The sequence below is a fragment of the Macaca mulatta genome, chromosome 5, assembly GCF_049350105.2.
Source record: "Macaca mulatta isolate MMU2019108-1 chromosome 5, T2T-MMU8v2.0, whole genome shotgun sequence".
NCBI classification, from domain to species: domain Eukaryota; kingdom Metazoa; phylum Chordata; class Mammalia; order Primates; family Cercopithecidae; genus Macaca; species Macaca mulatta.
This window is the reverse complement of record NC_133410.1, coordinates 123,998,478-124,015,350: the sequence shown is the minus strand read 5'-3', so window position 1 is coordinate 124,015,350 and position 16,873 is coordinate 123,998,478. Positions and strand designations below refer to the sequence as shown.

General features: G+C 37.8%; 1 protein-coding gene and 1 pseudogene across 3 annotated transcripts in view; one reads left to right on the top strand and one right to left on the bottom strand.

Annotated features, from left to right (window-relative positions):
* The window catches only part of UGT8 (UDP glycosyltransferase 8), a 159,328-nt gene that overhangs the window by 24,553 nt on the left and 117,902 nt on the right, over positions 1 to 16,873 (bottom strand). The window lies entirely within an intron of this gene.
* LOC144340993 (uncharacterized) lies at positions 4,195 to 11,725 on the top strand (annotated as a pseudogene).

The following is a 16,873-nucleotide window of genomic DNA, read 5'->3' as shown; positions in this document are numbered from 1 at the left end:
CATAGACGGCTCTTATTATTGTGAGGTATGTTCCTTTGATGTTTCATTTGTTGAGTTTTTTTCTTGAAGGAGTGTTGAATTTTATTGAAAGCATGTCTGTTGAGGGGCTGATGTGGTTTTGGTTTTAATCCTCTTCATGTGGTGAATAACATTTATTCATTTGTGTATTTGAAACCAGCCTTGCAACTCAGGTATAAAGCCTACTTGATTTTAGTGAATTAACTTTTTGCTGAGTTGCTGGATTAAGTTTGCTGGTATTTTATTGAGGATTTTTGCATTATGTTCATCAGAGATATTGTCCTGTAGTTCTCTTTTTTGTTGTATCTTTGCCAGATTTTCATAGTAGAATGATGCCGACTTTGTAGAATGAGTTAGCAAGGGGTCGCTTTTCCTCAATTTTTAAAAGTAGTTTCAGTAGGATTGGTCCAAGCTCTTCTTTCTATATCTGGTTAAATTCAGCTAGGAGTCTATCTGGTCCAGGGTTTTTTGTTTATTCGTGTCTTTGGTAGATTTTATATTATTGATTCAATTTTGGAAGTCATTATTGGCCAGTTCAGGGTTTCAATTTCTTCCTAATACAATATTGGAAGATCATGTTTCCAGGAATTATTAATTTCCTCTAGATTTTCTAGTTTGTGTGCATAAAGGTGTTCATAATACCCTCGGAGGATCATCTGTATTTCTGTGGGCTCCATTGTAATGTAATCTTTGTCATTACTGATTGTGTAAATTTGGATATCTCTTTTTTAGCTGCCAATCTAGCATTCTATTGATCTTGTTCATCCTTCCAAATAATCAATCTTTAGTTTCCATGTTTCTTTGTATGGATTTTTGAGTCTCAATTTCATTCAGTTGCACTCTGATTTTATTTATTTATTTTCTTCTGCTAGTTTTGGGGTTAGTTTTTTTTTTTTTTTTTTTTTTTTTTTTTTTTTTTTCTGTCTCCTATAGTCCTATAGGTGTGATGTTAGATCATTACTTTGAGAATTTTCTAACTTTTTGAGGTAGGTATCCAGCACTATAAACATTACTCTTAACACTGCTTTTGCTGCATCATAGAGATTATGGTTATTGTGTTTCTGTTTTCATTTATTTCAAAGTTTTTTTTTTTTTTTATTTCTGCCTTAATTTTATTGTTTACCCAAAAGTCATTCAGGAGCAAGTTGTTTAAATTCCATGTAATTGTATGGTTTTGAGAGATCTATCCGTTGTGGTCTAACAGCATGATTAGTACAATTTTGATTTTTTTTAATTTATTGAGATTTTCTTTATGATTGCACACATGGTTAATCTTGAATTATGTTCAGCGTGCAGATGAGAAGAATGTATATTCTGTAGTTAATGGGTGGGGTGTTCTGTAGATGTCTATTAGCTCCAGTTGATCAAGTGTCAAATTTAAGTTCAGAGTTTCATTGTTAGTTTTCTGCCTTAATGATGTGTCCAATGCTGTCAGCGGGGTATTGCAGTCCACCACTATTATTGTGTAGCTGTCTAAGTCTTTTTGTAGTTCTGTAAGTACTTGTTTTATGATTCTGGATGCTCCAATATTGGGTAAGTACATTTTTAGAAGAGCTAAGTCTTTTTTTAATTGAATGCTTTATCATTTTTAATGCCTTTCTTTGCCATTTTTTACTATTCTTGGCATACAGTCTGTGTTTGTTACCTAATGTAAGAATAGTGACCTCTGCCCTTTTTGTTTTCCATTTTCATAGTAGATCTTTCTCCATCTCCTTACTTCGAGCCTGTGGATTTTGTTACATTTGATATGGGTCTTTTGAAGATAGCAGACAGATGTATCTTGTTCCTTTTTATCCACCTTGCCACTTCGTTCCATTTAAGTGGGGTGTTTAGATAATTTGCATTCAATATTAATATTGATATATGAGGTTTTGATTCTATTATGAAATCATTGGCTGGTTGCTCTGTAGTTTCTATTGCATGGTTACTTTATACAATCTTTGGGCCATGTACTTAAGTGTGTTTTTGTGGTAGTAGATATTATTCTTTTAATTCCATGTTAGAACTCCCTTAAGCATCACTTATATGGCTAGTCTAGTGGTAACCAATTCTGTTAGAGCTTGCTTGTCTGGAAGATTTTCTTTTTCCTTTGCTTAGGAAGCTTAGATTGGCAGGATACAAAGTTTGTGAAATTTCTTCTATTTAAGAATGCTTAAAATAGACCCCAGTTTCTTTTGGCTTGTAAGCTTTCTGTTAAGAAGTCCATTGTTAGCTTGATGGGGTTTCCCTTTGTACATGATCTGACATTTTTCTCTAGCTGCCCTTTGAAATATTTTTCTTTCTTTTTTCTTTTTGTAGTCATTTTCTGGTGACCATATGCCTTGGTGATGTTTATTTTGTATAGTATCTTGCAGGTGTTCTCTGGATTTCTTGTATCTAGATATCTACCTCTCCAGCATGATTAGGGACATTTTCTTGAATTATTCAGTCAAATATGGTTTCCAGGTTGTTTTCTTTTTCTCCTTCTTTTTCAGAAATACCCATAAATCATAGGTTTGTTCACTTTACATAATCCCATATTTCCCTAAGACCTTGTTCATTTTTAAAAAATCTTTTTTCTTGATTCTGATTTTTGTCTAATTGGGTTAGTTTGAAAAATCAGTTCATGCTTTGAAATTCTGTATTCTACTTGGTCCATTCTGTTGATAAAGCTTTCAATTGTTTTTTGAAAATCCTTAAGTGTGCTTTTCAATTTCAGACAGTATGATTGCTTTGTTTTGTTTTATTACAATGTTCATCTCTGCCTTCATTTCCTGCATTGCCTTAGAAGTCTCTTTGTGTTTATTTTCAACTTTGCCATAGATCTCATTGAGCTTCCTTGCAATCCATGTCTTGAATTCTTTCTGTTATTTCTGGGTTTCCATTTTGGTTAGGGAACAAAGGTGGAGAGCTAATGCATTTTTTTTGTCACTACATTTAAATGTTTCATTCTTGTGCTGGTGCTTTCTTATCTGGTGACACTGGCGCTTGTAATTTTTGCAATTATGTTCATGCAATATTATTTCTTTTTCTGTCTTTCCTTATAATATTATTTTTTTCTTTCCTTTTCCCTCTCCTTTCCCCTACTAAGTGGTGCAACTGTAGAGAATGTTGGGTAAAGTCTTCTGGTCTTTCTATAGAAGTATGTGTGTCTTTTGGCAGGTTTTTACATTGGGCTGTGCAGTCTGACCTGCAAGCCACTAAATAGAACTTATAAGTAGGAGCTGGCTGGTGCCAGTGTGGCTAGGTATATACTTGATCCTTGTTCACTGGGAGAAGCTCTGTTGCCTCAAGCAATAGAATGATTCATGGAATGCACACAGGTCCGAGCTCCTTGCTCAGTCCCAGGGGCACTGGGGTCACAGTGGACAGGGTTGGATCTGGTAGGCCCAGCTAGAGGTCCTCCAGTGGCAGGCACAGGCACCAATGCTAAGGGAGAATCCAGTAGAGGGCCACCAAGTACCCAGAAGTGTGCCTAGGTGTAGAGCTGGGAAACCTCCTGCTTCAAGTTTTCTGTGTAGGGATGGGGAGTGGCCTAAATTCCTAATCCAGGAGAATGGGTCCTACGGATGCCTGGAGATCTGCCTGTACCTGGAGCAGAGAAGGCAATGCTGTACCAAGATCTCTGCACGGGGAAAGTTAGGTGACCCAGGCTGCTAAACCAGGTAAGCAGGTGCTCTGAATGCCTGGAGGTATGTCTGGACATGTAGTAAATAGTGACCCCTTGCAACAGGGTCTCCATACAGGAGGGGAAGGCTGTTCATGCTGCTGATCCAAGAGAGCTGGGGCTCTGAATGCCTAGAAACCTGCCTTAGTGTGAACTGGAGAGAGTCCCACTATACAAGGATTTATGTCCAGGAAAGGTGGGGCAACTCAGGCTGTTGACCATACAAACAGATGCTCCAAGTGCCTGGAGAGCTGTCTGGTTGTGGAGTGGAGTAGGCCCTGCTGCACCAAGATCTCTGCACAGGAGAGATAGGGCTACTCAAGCTGCTCAGCCAGGTGAACAGGTAATCTGAATGCCTGAAGATCTGCTTGGGTATGGAGTGGAGAGTGTCCCACTGCACCATGATCTCAGGGAGCAGATTAGAACATCCAGCAATGGCACAAACAATCTAGTTATGAGTCAACAAGCTGCTGGCTGCAACTGCCCAGGAGAAACTGCAGCTATAGCTTCTCACTTCCTGCCCCAAAGCTATGTTTCTGTCACTGCATCTACACAGTGTGGTACAATAAAAATAAAACCTGTTGAGAATTCAGTTACTGCAATACATCTGATTCATATTCTTGATTTTCAGTTTTGTTAACTATTATGATAGATTTTAAAATAGAAGATTCTTAAAAATCATACAAGTGAGTCATGCATGAACTAACCCAGTGGAAATGAAGCTTTTGGTATAAGTTGTGTTCCGTTGTTGATATTGGATCTGAAATAAAACATAATTACATTTTTCCAAATGATTTTCTCTCACATTTGGAATTCATCTGTGGAAACAAAGATTTCTATGCAGCCATAGAAGACCTTGAGAAAAACATCGAGAAACTACAAAAGACTAAATTGACTACATTTTAACAACCTACACCCAGCAAAAGCCTAGGGAAGCCTGAAACTCTACTCTGACGGAATGGAGATAGCACTCAGATCATCAAGTTTGTGAATAATTGATGGATTGGTGTAGAAATAATTAAAGTCTCTTCCTAACCTGAGGTGAGTGGGAAGAAAAATCTCCATTATAGCATTTTCTATCTTCTTCTATCAGGGTCATGACATTATTAGAATTTCCATATACTGAAACAGATAGATAATGAGTTCTATTTGTTCTAAAGCTGAATCTGTTTTAACAAGGTTTACTTTTAGACTGTATTTTTGTTTGACACTTATTCAATATATGTATACTTCTTATGAAATATTTCAGGCCGGGCGCGGTGGCTCACGCCTGTAATCCCAGCACTTTGGGAGGCCGAGGCGGGCGGATCACAAGGCCAGGAGATCGAGACCACGGTGAAACCCCGTCTCTACTAAAAATACAAAAAATTAGCCAGGCGCGGTTGTGGGCGCCTGTAGTCCCAGCTACTCGGGAGGCTGAGGCAGGAGAATGGCGTGAACCCAGGAGGCGGAGCTTGCAGTGAGCCGAGATCGCGCCACTGCACTCCAGCCTGGGCAACAGAGCGAGACTCCGTCTCAAAAAAAAAAAAAAAGAAATATTTCAGTAACTTTGATCACATGAGAGTATTATCTCAATACAATTTATTTTGTTCATTTGGATACCATGTATTGTCTATTCTGTGTGAGGTATGTTAGATATAAGGAAATACAAAGTAAATTCCTGCTCTCTATGATTTAACTGTTAAGAAGGGAAAATTGTGCAAATCCTCAATTGTGCAAATCAATCATAATTGAATAATAGAAATACATAGGGATACATGAAATTTTTAGTTATTCTGGGAAAGGGAATAAATAACTGCCTAAGAATAGAGAAAAGCTCAGTGAGTAGTTGACATTTGCGATGAGTTTTTGAAGGTTAAATAGGAGTTTTCAGAAGAAGAAGTCTTCTTCTGAAAGGGTGTCCCAAACTGACTATATGGAAGCAATAGAGATATAAAGGAATATGGCCCATTTATTATTTAGGGTAAATGCTGAGTGCTGTTACAAGAAGGTTTAGAAATGTGGCCAGGCACAGTGGCTCATGCCTGTAATTCTAACACTTTGGGAGGCTGAGGCAGGAGAATTGCTAGAGCTCAGGAGTTCAAGACCAGCTTGGGCAACAAAGGGAAACCCCATCTCCACAAAATTAGCCAAGCACGGTGGTACATGCCTGTAGTTCCAGCTACTTGGGAGGCTCAGGTGGAAGGATGGCTTGAGCCTGGGAGGCAGAGGTTGCAGTGAGCCAAGATCATGCCACTTCACTCCAGCTCGGGTGGCAGAGCCAGACCCTGTCTCCGAAAATAAATAAATCAATCAATTAAAATGAATTTAAAAATTTAAAATTTAAAAATTTAAAAAATAGATATGCATATAAGTAAAAACAGAAATTCACTTCTCACATAAAATGGTGGCTTTTTTCCACTCAATGATTTGGAATTAGGCTCCTTTTTTCGTGGGTTTTTCTGTGTCTCATGGTATGGTTGCTTTCCACATCTGCCCGACAGAAGGGGCAAGATATCTTTAAAGGGTCATATCTACTAGCCCAGAAATGGCACGCTAAACACCTATTTATATTCCACCAGCCAGAACTCAGTCATATGGCCACGATTACTCACACAGAGTAGACAATACGTGGTTTACAAATGAACATAGTAAGTTGTACTGAGATACAGTCTCTTGTGACCAAAGTTACTGAAATGTTTTTGTAGGAATCAAATATATATTGAATAAGTGTCAAGCAAAAAAATGCAGTCTAAAAGTAAACTTCTAGGGGAGGCTGCGAACTATAATGTAGCTTAACTACTGTGAAAAAAAAAAAAAAAAAAAAACCTCTTGGTGATTTTTCGCAGTAATCTTTCCTTCTTGCTTATGTCACTACAGTGAAAGTTGTCAAAGAGGCTTTGTTGTTTGCAGTCATTTAAGGATCAGCTTCTTGTTTCCATATGATGCTTCAACAATATCCTAGGACCTCAAAGCTTCTGCATGATCCTCTACAGTGGCCAGAAGACAAAGAGAGAGAGAATTATTTGAGGTACCAGGCCTGAAAGTTGTAGACAACCCCTCCAATCACATCCTGTGAGCAGAACTTAGTCATATGACTCCATTAGCCTCTGTTTTCCCCAGCTCCAGCTCCAAGATGGGGAAATCCTTCACCAACTTCATGTGCAAGAAGGACTTTCATCCCACCTCCAAATCTAATATCAAAAAATATAGATGACAGAATAGAAAATATCATATGGTAAGAAGAAACAAGAAGAATTAATGCAACAATATCTTAAGAACAAGAATCATATGATAATAGCTTGGTTATGGGATATGAATGTGTAAAGAATGGCCTTAATTTCATGTATGAAGCCCCACCAGGAGTTAAAAAAGTAAAGTAGACAAAGAGAAAGAAGAAACAGAGGAGAGACTGAATACAAATTTGAATGGCAGAAAGGAGCCCCACAAGAAAAATATGCCAAAGATGACATGCACATCAGAGATCAACCCTTTGGTATTCAGTTTTGAAATGTGAGGGGCATTAAATGTTACAAATGGGGTCATGTCAACACAGATCAAGAATATCCTTAGTTGGGTCTTTCTGGAATCAATGCAAGTTCAGTTCCCAGTGATGGCTCAGGTCATCAATGCACACCTCGGAGCCAATGGAGGAAATGAGAAACAGTGGATTTGCCCTGAAATGAAATGTGCTGTGGAGAAACCTGACCACAAATGATCCATCACAGGAGTTTGCTGTAAGTCGGGCTGAAGAAGATCCAGAAGTTGAATTTTTAAAGTTATTAACAACCAAACAAAAACAGAAACTTCTCAGGAAATGAGATAAACTGGAGAAGAACAAAGAAAAAGAAAAGAGATAGAAAAAAGAAAAAGTTTCAGAAGAGCAGAAGTACACACAAAAAACATAAAAACAAGTCCTCTTCTTCTTCCTCATCCTCCTCTTCCTCCTACTCCTCCTCTTCTCCTACTGAAACTTCAGAAAGCAGTAGAGTGAGAGTGACACTAAAGAAAAAAATATATTGAAAAGAAGAAAGAAAGAAAAACAAGAGCTCAGGGCATAACAACAGTGATTCTGAAGAGCAGGACAAGCCTGAAAAGAGAAAACTTTGTGAAGAACTTTCTAGCAGTTACCTTAACCAGGAAAAAAGCCAAGGAAAGGCCTGAGTTCTTAAAACACGAGAGTTCTAGGGAGAATAGCAAACGAAGCCATTCTGATTCTGACAGAAAGTCCAGAAGCCATAATCATAGCCCAGAGAAGAGAAGCTCTGAAAGAAAGGAGGGGAGCAGCAGAAACCATGGCAGAGAAGAGAGGAGCGGGGGAAGCCAAGGCAGAAGTTCTGTAGCTATAAGCAAAGAGAGATAAGAAAACAGCCACAATCAAGTCCCAGTGAAGAGTGTAGTAGAAGAAATGACACCAGAAGCCATGGCACAGATGTATACAGAGAAGAAAAAATGTACAGAGTACCCAGGAGATATGCATACTAAAGTGACACAAAGAGAATGAAGCAGAATGAGAGGCTAAAGAGAGACTCTACATGATGATTATCTGGGGATAAAAATATCTCCACTTTTTAATGAATACTTTTATCATGGGGTAAATGATGTACTATTGTGTTTCTAATTAATAAAGCTCTATTTTTCTTTAAAAAAGAAAAGAAGCTGGAAAGTAATGTCTAGTTGTTTGCAAATTAAAATAGATATTTGTGTACAAGCCAGTCTTTGACTTTTATTTTCCACACATGGAACACCCTTACCACTTCCATAAAAGAGACAGCCAATGTCTCATCCAGTCTCTGCCTCTAGCTCAGAGTCTAGAACCTTTAGGAGATATGCAGTCCTCAAGCACAAATGCCATGTCTGGTAGTGCTACATGAACTATAAGTTGTGTTTATTTGATCCGCTTTTTCACCAAAAAGTATATGTATGTTATATATATACACAGAGTAGATCAGAGCAGAATAACAACAATAACCATGCCCATTTGAAGAATGGCAGAATGGAAGTAGTCATTTGGCTGTAGTGACTATGAAATCCTGTTGGGCCAGCTTGGTGAATGAAGGTTATTGTCCTGACACTTGGTAGAGTTTCCAAATTAGACACTGACTCTGTTTTCTGGCAGTAACCCTTCATTTCCCATCATTCTCCACTGGGGATGTTGCCATCCTTTGGGAATGCTCAGCCTTTACAGTTCATTTACTTCTGGAGAAAGCTTGATGAACTGAAATGTGTTTAATAGCTTGAACATTCAAAGGTTTTTTTTTTTTTCTTTGACATTGTCTCATTGGCAACAGAAGTCCCTCAAAACTTTAGTGGGTTTCTGATTTACTTGCTTCAAGTCACTTTCATATGACACTTTAAGTAACCACACTTTAAGTATTTTCCTAGACCTAGTTTTATTTCTGCTTGCTCATCCTCAAACCTCTTCTTTCAACTTGATAGGGTATCATGACGACAGCCGGATAGACCTGCATGGAAACGTACCTTTAATTTGACTTTCTAAAATATGGCTGAGTAAATCACTTCAACTGAAAAGTCTCACTGAGTATTCACTGTTCAAAGTCATTTTCTCAGTCTCATCTTTTATGTCTCTTATTTTGGAGTTCAGAATCAATTGGCTTTCCCACCTTAGAAAAGCCTCTAAATTCCTCCTGTTCCTTTTTTGCTGCAAATAAACCACTTATTTCTTGTGATTTCTTTCTTGCAATGCCTTTCCAAACTCATCCAATAGCAACCTATACTCATGAGTAATGTTCTGTTTTTCAACCTCTTTTCATAGTTATTTGTGTATGCTTGTGGTCTGCCTTTCCAGTTATCATATTTTGTTTTTACCAAATATTTTGCCATAGTAAAGAATGGATCTCAACTGCCAGTCTTTTATATCTGCTTCTTTGCAGCTCTTTGCCCAACCACTCAGCCAATGACACATTCTTTAGGTTTTATTGCAGCAGCAACACCTCTCGATATCTCTGTTAATCTGGCAGGCTAAAAGTTATTAGAATTAACAATAAAATCTCAATGGATTATCACACACATACAAGACATCATTCTTGTTTACATCACAGTACAGTGGAAATTGAGGGTGGGGAGCTGCTTCCTATAATAATTTAGGGATCCAAATGCCTGTGATATCATGGCTCTATCATCTCTCAGAGGCTCAGAATCCTCCATTGTATTGTTCACATCTGGCCTGCAGGTATTGTATTGTTCACATCTGGCTGCCAGGAAAGAAAAGGAGTGTGGAGAAGTAAGTCAAGCTTTAATGACTAGGCATGGAAATGGCACATATCACATCTGTGTATGTTCTGCTACCCAGCACTCAGAAACATAGCCCCACTTAATACAGAGGATTAGATCATACAGTGTAAATGGGTATATGGAGAAAGATTACACAGATATTGTTTACAGTTGACAAGTTTCTGCCACAACAAAAAAGAAAATGGATTTGTGGTGAGCAACTGGCAATGTCTGCATTAGCTCATTTCCAGGATGCTGTACTACTTAGAAATTGAGCCCTGTGGGTTTTGCACCAATGGAGTTACTACTATAATTCAGATCCATCAGCTGTGCCCAAGAGTGGAAGGAGATTAAAAAAAAAAAAAAGTCAAGCCATTGAAAGCCTTTTATGCCATGGTAGAGAATTTGCTTTCCATTCTATAGTAACAGAATGTTTTTGAGATCTCTTTTGTTCACAATAGAACGACGCAATCAAATTTTCATTATTAAGCTACAGCTCATATCCTTCGCCCATTTTTTGATGAAGTTGTTTGATTTTTTCTTGTAAATTTGTTTAAATTCTTTGTAGATTCTGGATATTAGCCCTTTGTCAGATGGGTAGATTGCAAAAATTTTCTCCCCTTCTGTAGGTTGCCTGCTCACTCTGATGGTAGTTTCTTTTGCAGTGCCGAAGCTCTTTAGTTTATTTAAATCCTATTTGTCAATTTTGGCTTTTATTGCCATTACATTTGGTGTTTTAGACATGAAGTCCTTGCCCATGCCTATGTCCTGAATGGTATTGCCTAGGTTTTCTTCTAGGGTTTTATGGTTTTAGGTCAGACATTTAAGTCTTTAATCCATCTTGAATTAATTTTTGTATAAGGTGTAAGGAAGGGATCCAGTTTCAGCTTTCTACTTATGTCTAGCCAGTTTTCCCAGCACCATTTATTAAATAGGGAATCCTTTCCCCATTTCCTGTTTTTGTCAGGTTTGTCAAAGATCAGATGGCTGTAGATGTGTGGTATTATTTCTGAGGGCACTGTTCTGTTCCATTGGTCTATATCTCTGTTTTGGTAGCAGTACCATGCTGTTTTGGATACTGTAGCCTTGTAGCATAGTTTATAGTCAGGTAGTGGGAAAGATATGAACAGACACTTCTCAAAAGAAGACATTTATGCAGCCAACAAACACATGAAAAAATGCTCATCATCACTGGCCATCAGAGAACTACAAATCAAAACCACAATGAGATACCATCTCACACCAGTTAGAATGGCAATCATTAAAAAGTCAGGAAACAACAGGTGCTGGAGAGGATGTGGAGAAACAGGAACACTTTTACACTGTTGGTGGGTGTGTAAACTAGTTCAACCACTGTGGAAGACAGTGTGGCGATTCTTCAAGGATGTAGAACTAGAAATACCATTTGACCCAGCTATCCCATTACTGAGTATATACCCAAAGGATTATAAATCATGCTGCTATAAAGACACATGCACACGTATGTTTATTGTGGCACTATTCACGATAGCAAAGACTTGGAACCAACCCAAATGTCCATCAATGATAGACTAGATTAAGAAAAAGTGGCATATATACACCATAGAATACTATGCAGCCATAAAAAAGGATGAGTTCATGTCCTTTATAGGGACATGGATGAAGCTGGAAACCATCATTCTGAGCAAGCTGTCACAAGGACAGAAAACCAAACACCACATGTTCTCACTTATAGGTGGGAATTGAACAATGAGAACACTTGGCCACAGGAAAGAGAATGTCACACGCTGGGGCCTGTCATGGGGTGGGGGAAGCGGGGAGGGCTAGCGTTAGGAGATATACCTAATGTAAATGATGAGTTAATGGGTGCAGCACACCAACATGGCACATGTATACATATGTAACGAACCTGCACATTGTGCACATGTACCCTAGAACTTAGAGCATAATAATAATAATAATAATAATAATAATAATAATAAAACAGTTATATATGAAAAAATAAAATAAAATAAACTACAGCTCTAGAAATGTAAGAGAAAGAAGGAAACTAACATTAATTGGACATTATGTAGTGCCAAAAATTACCTAGGTTTTATTTCATTTAACTCCAGCAGCAATGTTATAAATTAGATAATTTTATTGTGTCCCATTTTGACTAGTGAGGAAAGTTCATAAAGCTTTATCTTTTATCTCACAATAAGTTTCAAAGCTGATAGGCCAACTGAGAAATATCTGACTCCAGAATCCATGTTTTTTTCAATAGATAAGCAGATTAATTAGAGGTGATACTAGAAACATAAAAGCCTTTTAAAATTGTTTCAGCATCTCATGCAAGTAAAGTAGAGAGTATGTACTAGGCCAGCAGTGTGAGGATAGAAAAAAACAGCAACCCATTTGGGACATAACTTGAAAGCATAATAGAGAAAGCCTGGGCATCTATTGAGTATGAGAGGCAATGGGGAGGGTAGAATTAAGAATGTCTCTAGTCTCTTGCTTAGGAAAAAGGAAAGTGAGGAGCAGAAGCATTATTTATCGAGCTGAAAAGAAAAAGATCTTAAAATAAGAAAGAAGTCATAGTGCAAATTTTTCTACGATGCTATGGAATTTAAGGAAGATCGTTAGCGAATTCTCCCATATCCTCAATGTCTCCAAATTGTCCCTTCACCTTCTTGCTTTAATAAAAATGCAGATGCCTTCTGTGAACCTCATTTTCCTTGAAACCCCTAAAGTAAATTCTGATTTGCCGCTCACAGTTCTTGGACCAGTAAATAAAGTAAGTGTCCTTGTTTCTCACAGTGGATTCCAGATCATTTCCCTCCCTCTTCCCTGAAAGAAAAAATAGAAAACTTTAAATTCCGTATCTTCAAAGTAGTTCACTACTAGCCCTGCTTATCACTGCCATCTACTGTTACCTGATGTATTAAGCAGCTTTTGCTGCATAATGCTGCATAACAAACAATCTCAAAACTTAACAGTTTAAAAAAACAATCATTTATGTTCCACCTACTGGTCTGTGGATTGGTTTTAGCTGGACTGAAATGAGCTAAGCTCAAGGGGGCTTAGAACCAGGTTGTAGATTAGTTTCAGATATGCTTCACGTGTCTTCACATTCCAAATCCCCGGCTGGACGAGCAGTCACCGCCCCAGCATACAGTTCTAACAACAGAGGTCAGTAGGAGCTCAAGAGGACTGGCTAAATCCTGTAATAGCCTTTAAAGCCTCTGGTCAGAACTGGCATATTTTCACTGATCACTATATTCCATTGGCCAAAGAAAGTGACATGGCAAAGTCTAATATTTACTAAACAATAATAAAATCTGCCACAGTGGGTCAGGACTCCTCATTGATTAAATATTTTATCTCTTGGATCCCTAAAACCCTCTTATGTTGATTTCTTTTATTATGCATTAAGTTCTGGGATACATGTGTAGAATATGCATAGGTATAAACGTGCCATGGTGGTTTGCTGCACCCATCAACCCGTCATCTACGTTAGGTATTTCTCCTAGTGCTATCCCTACCCTTGACCCCCATCCCCCAACAGGCCCCAATGCGTGATGTTCCCCTCCCTGTGTCCATGTGTTCTCATTGTTCAACTCCCACTTATGAGTGAGAACATGCGGTGTTTGGTTTTCTGTTCCTGTGTTAGTTTGCTGAGAATGATGGTTTCCAGCTTCATCCATGTCCCCGTAGAGGACATGAATTCATCATTTTTTATAGCTGCATAGTATTCCATGGCGTATAGGTGCCACATTTTCTTTAACCAGCCTATCATTGATGGGCATCTGGATTCATTCGAAGTCTTTACTATTATGAACAGTGCTGCAATAAACCTATGTGTGCATGTGTCTTTATAGTAGAATGATTTATAATCCTTTGGGTATATACCCAGTAATGCGATTGCTGGGTCAAATGGTATTTCTGGTTCTAGATCCTTGATGTTGATTTTTAAAGTAATGGTATGGGCTTTATAATTATCCTGTCAAAATGATAATTTCAAAACTGAGGTCTGTCAGTTCTTTAGACTACTCTCTTCCTTTGGAGTTGGTTCATTCCCATAATCAATCTCTAGACCCACTACAAAATAACAATTTCAATTTCAAGCTTCCTATTCTTCAACAACTTCTTTCTATATACATTTTCTCTGTATACATATATGCATATATACATTTTATCTCATCTCCTCTCATAATTACTGCTTATTTTCAATATCTTGTGTTGGGCAGAATAATGACCCCCAAAGATGTCGATGACCTAATTCCCATGTTACATGACAAAGGGAAATTTGCATATTAGACAGAATTAAGTTTACTAATAAGCAAATCTTAAAATATGAAGATTACCCTGGAATATCCGGATGGGCTCATTGTAATCACAAGAGACCTAAATGAGGAAGACAGAAAAGTAAGAACCAGAGAACGATGTGAACAGACATTGCTGGCTTTGAAGATGAAAGGGGGCCATGAACAGGGAATGGGGGAAACCACTAGAAACTGGAAAAAGTACAAAAATATATTTTTTCCCTAGAGCTTTCAGAAAGAAACTCAACTTTATCATCACCTTGATTTTAGGCCAGTGGGACACATTTTGGAGCTCTGACATCCAGGATTGTAAAATAATAAATTTGTATTTTTATAAACTATTACATTTGCGGTAACTTGCTACACAAGCAATAGGAAACTAATAGACATCCCAACTCAAAACTCCTTTAATCCCAGAAAAACAATACTTTGATATTACCACATTTTTACTGTCCCTCACTTTCATGAGGACTTCATTTTATTCATGCAATTCAGCAGCTTAGATTCTATGGCCAGACATTATGATAACCCGACTCTGTTGCTTTGTGATACCTCACTCAGTAAAACTGAAAACACTATCTCTCAGCCCACTCTAAGTCTGCACTCACATGATAGAATGTGACAATGATAGTGATTATGCAGAACACAATCACCTTAAATTCATTTGTCTTTCATCAAGTGAGTCTTCAATACTGCGCAGCTAAAATACTGTATTTCCCTAATTCATACACTAATCCACATTCTGAATAACTACTTTATATCTATTTCTCCTTGAAACTCCCACACCAATTCCCCCATTACATTAGGTCAATGACCTTGTTTCATTAAATAAAAGGAAACAATCTGAAGGTCACATCCACACTCTCCCACCTTCCCACATGTGTGCCTTGTGTTTTTTTCTCCTACTGCTATGGAGGGTATGACTGCGCTTTTAGCTGAAGCCACATGTGTCACTTGTACTCTATGCCTTGTCTTCTTTAACCCACTCAAGGATATCAATCAGGTTCTCCTGTCTCTCTCAAGTCTTAATTTTCATTATCTACAACCATTTCACTTCATATATGAACATAATATCATTTCTTCTGTATTAAAAATTAAAAATAATTACTTGCCCTACAGCCTTATCCAAGGCCTCCCATGTCCTTTCTCTTAGCTAAACTTCTCAAAAGTCTTGCCTACAATCATCGTCCTCTATGTTTTATGTCAAATCCCTCCTGCATTCTTTCTTGAACTCATGCCATTCCCAAATTTTCCTCAAACACTAAAAAACAGGTTTTGTTAAGTCACCAATGGCCCTGTATTCCAAAGTCCAAAGATAGTTATCAACCCTCATTTTGTTTGACCTATTAATAGCATTTGATTCTTCAGATACCTCTTTCTTCTTTAAAGTAATTTTTTCACTTGGATTCCAGGTCACTATCTTTTTCTGGTATTCCTCTTATCTCAGGGAGAACTCCCTCTCTGTCTCCTCTGTTGTTTTCATATTCCTAATCTCTTGAGTGTAGTGTCTCATATCAAACTCATGGGACTTCTTCTCTATTCATGCTCACTCTCTTAGTGATCTCATCCAATCTCATAGCTTAAGACACCAAGCTGAAAATTTTCAAATTTTTGTGTCTACCCAGGAGCTCTCCCCTGAACTCCAGCCTCTTATATTCAAGACTGTTTACACAACATCACAATTTGGATTTTTAATACTCATTTCAAACAAAATATTCCTCTTGACTCTCCCTTTCCTTGATACAAGCACATACGTACATGCACACACACCCCAAATATGTTTCTTTTGAACTCTTTACATATCGCATCTCAATAGTAACTCCACTCTCATGGTTTCTTTGCCAAAACTATGTGTGGTAATATCAATTCTTCTCTTTTGTTAATATCTATATTCTGTGTTTCTACTTTCAAAATATGTTCAGATTGTGACCATTTCTCCTTTACTTCTACTGCAATCCCCCTGGTCAGAGTTTGCTTGGACATGGCAGTAACCAACTAAGTGTCCTAGGTTTGGCAGCCATCAACTGGCTTCTCATTCTACTCCATTAAAGTCAAAGTCAATGATTTTGACTGCTTCCCCAAAGCCAAGTCTAGCCCATTTGAGTCTTTGTACAAAGCATTATAAACTTCCCCCTCCTGTAGTGAATTCAGCTGCATCTACCTAGCACCTGGCAGAATAAGAGTCTTTTCTATATACCCAGTTTATATTTGTGACTCCTCTCCCCATCCCCACCTCACCAGAACTCACTTAGCCTTTTCCTCACTTTACATACATAGCGTAGTATTTGTTTCTTTGGGTTATTTTCTCTCTCTTCCTTCTAGAATGCAAGGCCCATGAGGATATATATGTTTCTCTGTCGTGTTTAATACTCTATTCCTAGTGCCTAAAAAAAAAAAGTCTGATACATAGCAGATGCTCAATTATGTTTCTTGAATTAATAACTTGAATTAATTGTATTTCCTGAGCAAGAAAACCTAACATAGTTGAAATATAATGAATAAGATCACTCCAAATATTTAGAATAAGAAAACATTTTCCATCAAGACAAGGAAGCACACTGAGAAGGAATAAATATATTAAAATACGTGACTTGATTGCAGCTCCCCAACTTCTAAATAAGTGCATTGCTTCATGAGGTAGCATAAATCATGCCAATAATTATTAAAGTCATCAAATTACTTCTAAAATATATTATACAAGGACTGTGTATGT